At 25.7% G+C, this 7,944-nt stretch overlaps 1 protein-coding gene across 3 annotated transcripts in view; it reads right to left on the bottom strand.

Annotated features, from left to right (window-relative positions):
- Positions 1-7,944, bottom strand: part of LOC100166860 (voltage-dependent calcium channel subunit alpha-2/delta-3) — a 55,937-nt gene that overhangs the window by 42,295 nt on the left and 5,698 nt on the right. The window lies entirely within an intron of this gene.

Here is a 7,944-nt window from a genome sequence, read left to right as displayed (position 1 = left end):
CCCCCCCCCCCCCGAATGTTAAGAAAATTTAAAAATTATTTTAATGGCCTATGATAGTCGCTCAAAGTCTTAAATTGTAATTAAAATATTTAAAAATGTACTACCTATTACAGTGGCGTGCCCAGGAATTTTAAATGGGGTGGACACCATTTTTTTTTAAAAAAATAAACAAAAGAAAGCGGATAAGTGGAAGTCGCTCTGCTGTACAGTAGGCTACAAGTGGATGATTGTAAAGTTAAATTCAATGATATATATGATGTGTGCAAAAAACGGTTCTGAGCAGAGACGGTTTGGCAGCCTAGGATACTGTATATTATTATATTTATATTGTTTTTATTAATATATATAGGTACATTTTTAACTACTAAATCATTTTAGAAGCTAATTATAGTTTTACAATGGTTTTTGTTTATTTTTTTATCCTGGATACAATTAACTATCATATATCATTGAATTTAAGTTTAATAAAATATATTATAAATTGACCGTACAATTTTACACACTTGTAACCTACTATACAGCAGAGTGACATCCACTTACCCGCATTTTAAATTTTAAGTCGAAATTAAAACTTTAAATATTTATAAAAAAAATTGTGCATATGTATTTTTAATATTTTTCAACTGCTATTGTAAAAATATATTAAAGGCCGTGTATTATATTTTCATGCTTTTTGATCAAACGAATAGAAATGTATTGTTATATATTATATAAACAAAAATACAATATAAGAAAATTACTACATGAGAAATCGAGAGAATATCCAATAATGTTAAAATTTGGACTTCAAACGCTCATAAAAATTTAATTTGACTTTCCGATAAAAATTTTTTTTTTGATAAAGGTAGCCAAACTTATGAGGAATCTTATATTAAATTATCAAATCTTAGATAATTAGATTTAAAAATAAAATTTTTTATGAATTTCTAACTCAAAATAATTTCCACATTTTCGTGATTTTTTAGTAATTGGTCAAAATTTGAACTAAATGCTTATAAAAAAAAATTGTGACTGTATTCATATATTTTCAACTGCTATTGTAGAATATATTAAGAGCCTCGTATTAAATTTCAAGCTTGTTTAGTCAACGAATAAAATTAATAATTAATAAAAAATTAATGACTCTAAACAGCTGTAATAACTAATAAGTTATCTTTAATAGGTTTTCTGTAGGCCGGCAAAAAAAAACATAGGGGGGATATAACCCCTACCCTCCCCCCCATAGAGCACGCCACTGTATCTATAAGTATTAACACTTTTCAGCTATAAAAATGTAAAAGTTGATCAGCCCCCCCCCCCCCCGAAAAAAACCCTAGCTACGCCACTGACATCATTATCATAATATTCGAAGGTACCTAACATACCTAGGTATTTAATTTTTAATTTTTTAATATTATATGTTAACTTGTGATAAATATTAAGCTGTCAGATGCCATCGTAAATAAAGGCAAACAAGACTTATTTATGTATAATGTTCCATAACTATAATATCGTGGTTTACTGGTATTACATTTTTAACTTGTTATATGACTTTTATAATCGTTAAATTATGCAATAAGGATTACTTGTCTTCATTCATTATGATAGCACGCGACCACGGCTAGTAAATGTATCTACTAAACTATGGCCGGCTCCGTCTTCATAATTAAATTATATGGATAAACGATGTGCATAATAAATAATTATTATATATTAATATTAATTTTTGCGGTTAAAACACTTTAATTAAACCCTACTTACAACACACATTTTAAGATAATAAAACATATTTTGTTGTATTGTTTGATAATTATATTATCTTCAATTTAACATGTAATATTTCATTAATTATCATTGTGTTTTGCGGTTTTAAAAACTAAATTATTCTCAATAAAAGTTGAAAGAAATTTATACGAGTACTTACAAGAGGTACAATAATTAAAAAAAAACACATTTGAAACTATACAGAATTACAAATGGGGGACGGAGTGGCCGAGCGGATTAAGGCGTCGATTGCGACGCACACCGGCGCCGGTTCAAACCCAGCCGTGGGGGCATTATTCTTCGGGCAAGTTACGGTGTCCGGAAAGAAGTGCCGTATCCCGGGCATGGCAGATACCTACGGGTGCCCTCTAAAAATTCTTTCAAATCCAAGAACACACGTGTTTACAAAACAACAATTTCCTCCCCTACAAACAAAAACAAATAGCTAATGACCATAGTTACCGAGCTTCACGATCTATTAAAAAAAGGTGGGTAAGTGGATGTCGCTCTGCTGTACAGTAGGTTACAAGTGGGTCACTGTATAATGGATAGTATTAAATTTGAATTCAATGATATAATATCACTGTATAAGAAAAACGATTCTGAGCGGAGACGGTTTGTCAGTCTAGGTATTAGACATACCTATTATAGGTATACTTATCTATAGTATTTAAAAAAAAAATTGACCTATAATAGGTATCAATAATAAATTCCAAATTAATCATATCACAATATCCATTAGGTACTTATAACGCGTTATACATCAACAAAAAACCGTGTTACTATCATAGATATATAATAGTATACTTTAGAAGTTTCAAGTACCCACGAATAATATTATACAATCACAACAAAATAACTAAAATAGTTATCCTAGGTTTTTAATATGTAATTTCGTCCAAATTTGTACTTATAATGATTATAAAAATAAACTGTGTAAATGTATTTTTTAGATTTTTTGGTAACAGAATTAATTACTTACGGGGAATCTTGTTTTAAATTTTCAATCCTTAGATATAAAAGTTGAACATTTTATAAATTTTTAACTACAAAATAATTATTCAATTTTAAGTTTGATAAATGTTGTCAAAATTTCAACTTCAAATGCTTATAAAAGATAATTGTCCCTATGTATTTTTAATATTTTTCAACTGCTATTGTAACAATGTATCAGGAGCCTTGTATTAATTTTTTACACTTTTTGGCCCAATAGATAAAACTTTATTGACATTCATAGAAAAAAAAGCTAATTAAATTGGAAACTGAAATTGTCCGTAAACAGCTCAAAACAAACCAAAATATTTTGAAAATTTTATCATGTATAGAAAATGGAAATATAAACAACCAGTGAAAATTTCATGTATCCTACGGTCAAGTTACACCAAAAACCAAAATCAATTTTCTCGAAAACAAATTTTGGGTAAAAATTCCCGTTTTTCCTTAATTTTTCTTTTGTTTTTCACGGCGCTTTTGAAAACTATTGGAAAAATTTTACTTTTGACCCCCCAAAGTACCAACTAGATTCACTTTCCTATCAGAAAAAGATACTGTTGAAGAAAATCGAAGCACTTTTTCTGTCCTAAAAGGTGATGAGACACAAAAATAAAAAAAAAATTAAATAAAAAAATTAAAAAAAAAAAAACACACATCATTGTAAAATCAATACATTCATCGTTCCACTCAGAATCTAAAAATAAAATAATTACAAATATACCGCATTCAGTTTAAAAATTGCAACTACATTTCTCACACAGGAAAAAATATTTATTTCTACCAGAAAACCAGTTTTAAAAAAACAATACTATATGTATTATACGTATAAGAGTGCGTACTATTTACTTATGAGTTATGAAATTTAATTTTCTCCCGTTTGCGATTCAATTTGACTTCCTTAATAAACAATCTAGTACCTACCCACTTTAAAGATACGATTTGGCACAGTACTCCATCCATACTAAAATCGTTCAACCATAAACGAAAGATGAAAAGTATATCTTATTTTTAGTTTCTATAAAACAATGCTCAACTAAAGCAAAACCAAGTATTATTTAATCAGTTTTTTCCGCTGTAGTTTTATTAATTTCATCTTAATATTGATTGCATCTAATAAAATATGTGTTTGTTGATTTTATTTACATTAATTTAAAGTATTAAAAATGTTCGTAAGTTATTTATTTTGAAAATTATAAACGTAATCTTATGTTTATAATTATTGATAAAATTAAAATCATTACTTATAAATTATAATATATCAATTTAAATTAATTATGCAAAATACGTGGTGGTCTGCCTGGTTGCATTATTACTTCAATATAATTATTATTTGTACAGCCAAAGTTTAAAGGTGTTTAACGTGGTTTCTCTTCTATATATTTTGTAGAGCTAAGAATATTTAACTTTATTTTAGTTTATATAAAGTTAAAAAGCCTTGAGCCTCAGTACTGGAATCAGATTAGTGAATTGTTTATTTACTCACTTATTAAGTATTTTTAATCCCGTTGCGAAGAGTTTGAAGCTTAAGTATGGTTTTACACTTTTAGAGTTTTTAGAATATTATACAAGTCCTTAGCATTACTAATTAAGATAAATATTTAATATGCAAAGGGTCATTGTCTGATAAATATCCTATATAATTTTAAAAGAAAGTTATTATAATATTATGATAAAATGGAAATACTTGATTAAAAAGAAAAGAACACACAACAAAACAAATAATATAAATATAGTTAATATCTAATAAAAAAAGCATTAACTTTTAAGCTTAAAAAGAAAAAAATTATCAATAGTTATCATTATACGCAAAAAAATGTATACTAATTTTTATTTCACGATTAAAATAATCTTAAATTATACAATATAATATTGTAATTTTAAGAGTATAACGCTAATAACTTATAGATAAGTTATATTTCTTGATGCTGATACACAACAATAATTTTTATAATTACATTATCCAACTAAAAACAATAATAATAATAATATATTACATTGCACAACAACAGTAATTGTAGGAAACAACTAACAGTAATTGAATATTAAAATCTGAAAATATATTTAAATTATATAATGCTGTAACAGTGCAATAGATCAAAAACAAAATTACATAGCTAATTAATATTTGTATATGAGAGTGAATTCTTATCAAGAATTAAAAATATATCCTTACTTCTGTAGTTTTGTCATTTTACATGAAAATATCTTTGTACAGTTAATTATATTTTATACAAATATTAGATATTGAGGTATGAGGTGTCATATTAAAATACCTACATTAATCAAAAAATTAACGAAAAGACAAGTCTTACAGAATTATTCATCATTTAATATAGTTAAATACACTAATTACAAATTACAATAATTTTGGATAATTATATTGCTTGGACGTGACACAATAATAATACAAAATATGTCCAATACTTACCTACTTTCATATGATAGTAAGTATTTATAATTTTATCATGATCACTTAAATCATGAAGCTATACAAATTATAATACCTAGATAGAATATCGGGTATTTTATAGAACTCATCGTAATTATACTCCATACACCTCGATACAGAATAGTCGTAAGGTAGACATTTTTATCCATTACGTTTCATTTAAATGTAATTTATTATAAATTATAGCATGCATAAAATTATTCTGGGTAAAGATTGAACCTAACCTAACCTAACCACACTAGCTAATAATTTATATATCATCATAATTGTCCATATAGTATTTTGATAGGTTTACTTACTAATTATAGAAATTATCGAGAGCATAGAAAATTACCTCTTAAAAACTCAAACTAGTTGACATTTCCAATCGAGAAAGAAGATTATACAACAACTGATCACAGAAACAATAGAAAAATAAAAAGGTGGGTTAGTGGATGTCGCTCTGCTGTACAGTAGGTTACAAGTGGGTCACTGTATAATGGATAGTATTAAATTTGAATTCAATGATATAATATCACTGTATAAGAAAAACGATTCTGAGTGGGGACGGTTTGTCAGTCTAGGTATTAGACTTATCTATAGTATTAAAAAAAAATTGACCTATAATAGGTATTAATAATAAATTCCGAATTAATCATATCACAATATCCATCAGGTAACGCGTTATACATCAGCAACAAACCGTGGTACTATTATAGATATATAATAGTATACTTTAGAAGTTTCAAGTACCCACAAATAATATTATACAATCATTATAATCACAACAAAATAACTAAAATAGTTATTCCAGGTTTTTTAATATGTAATTTCGTCCAAATTTGAAATTAAAATTACTATAAAAATAAAATGTGCTTATGTATTTCTTAGAATTTTTGGTAACAGAATTAAATATTTACGTGAAATCTTGTTTGAAATTTTCAATCCTTAGATACAAAAGTTGAACATTTTATAAATTTTTAACTACAAAATAATTATTCAATTTTAAATTTGATAAATTTTGTCAAAATTTAAACTTAAAATGAGTATAAAAATAAACTGTGTTTATGTATTTTTTTGATTTTTTGGTAACAGAATTAACTATTTACGTGGAATCTTGTTGTAGTTTTCAATAATTAGATATAAAAGTTAAACATTTTATACATTTTTAACTACAAAATAATTATTCAATTTTAAATTTGATAAATTTTGTCAAAATTTGAATTTCAAATGCTTATAAAAAAAAATTGTGCATATGTGTTTTTAATATTTTTCAACTGCTATTGTAACAATATATCTGGAGCCTTGCATTAAATTTTCACGCTTTTTTACCCAACAAACAAAATTTTACTGATATTTATAGAAAAAAGAAACTAAAAAATTGAAAACTGAGAATGTCCGTAAACAGCTCAAAAAGAGTCAAACATTTTAAAATTTTTATGGTGTATAGAAAATGAAAATATTAACATTCAGGGAGATTTTAAAATATCTACAGTCATTCGTTTTTTAATTACAATAAAATAAGAAAATCGATACGTAAGAAATCGAGTGAATATCAAATGTTGTAAAAATATGGTTTTCAAACGCTCATAAAAATTTAATTTGAGTTTCTTATAGACATTTTTTTTTTTGATAAAGGTAGATTAACCTATAAGGAATCTTGTATTACATTTTAAAATCTTAGTTCTAAAAAGAAAATTTTTCATGAATTTCTAACTCAAAATAATTTGCTAATTTTTGTGATTTTTACATATTTTGTCAATTTTTGAACTTTAAATGCTAATAAAAAAAAACTATGATTAAGGATTTTTAATATTTTTCAAATATTATTGTAAAAATATAGTATGAGCCTTGATTTTCAAGTATTTTTACTCAACAAATAAAGTTTTATTGACATTCAAAGAAAAAAAAACTAATAATATTGGAAACTTTAAATGTCCCTAAATAGTTCATAACAAATCAAAATATTTTGAAAATGTATCATGTATAGAAAATGGAAATATAAACAACCAGTGAAAATTTTATGTATCCTACGGTCATTCGTTTTAAAGTTACACCAAAAACCAAAATCAATTTTCTCGAAAACACATTTTGTGTAAAAATTCCCGGTTTTCCTTAATTTTTCTTTTCTTTTTCACGGCGCGTTTGAAAACTATTGGAAATTTCAAATTTTGACCTCCCGAATGCACCAACTAGATTCACTTTGCAATCAAACAAGATACTGTTGAAGAAAATCGAAGCAGTTTTACTGCCCCAAACCGTGATGACAGACACAAAAATAAAAAAAAATAAAAAAAACACATCATTGTAAAATCAATACATTCATCGTTCCACTCAGAATCTAAAACGTATTGGTAAAAACTATTCATATAATATATTTTTATTGTAAATCTAAAATTACAAAGTATAATAGTGTATAACAAAGAGTACTAAGCTATAGGCTCATGTCTTGCTTTATTAACCTCGTTTAAATTCAGTTTTTACAATTGTTATAGAATCCAGAAAACCAATTCTAATAAACACACATTGTCTAAATAAAATAATTAAAACACAAAATATTAACTGTTTAACATTTGCCTTATAATCGTACAGTTTAATCAAATGCTAAATATGTACAATAATAATATGACGATGATTTTTTTTTGTGTGGGGGGAAGGTGGAGAGGTAATATAAGTCAAGTGATTTATGTGAGGTGGTACCTATAATTTTGGGTAAATGTATTTTAATTTAATATAATTTTAATCTTACAAAAGTCCATTTTCACAAAAAAAATTTCAAA

This window comes from Acyrthosiphon pisum, chromosome A1 (genome assembly GCF_005508785.2).
Source record: "Acyrthosiphon pisum isolate AL4f chromosome A1, pea_aphid_22Mar2018_4r6ur, whole genome shotgun sequence".
NCBI lineage: Eukaryota > Metazoa > Arthropoda > Insecta > Hemiptera > Aphididae > Acyrthosiphon > Acyrthosiphon pisum.
The sequence above is the reverse complement of the archived record's forward strand: the minus strand, read 5'-3'. Positions and strand labels throughout refer to the sequence as shown.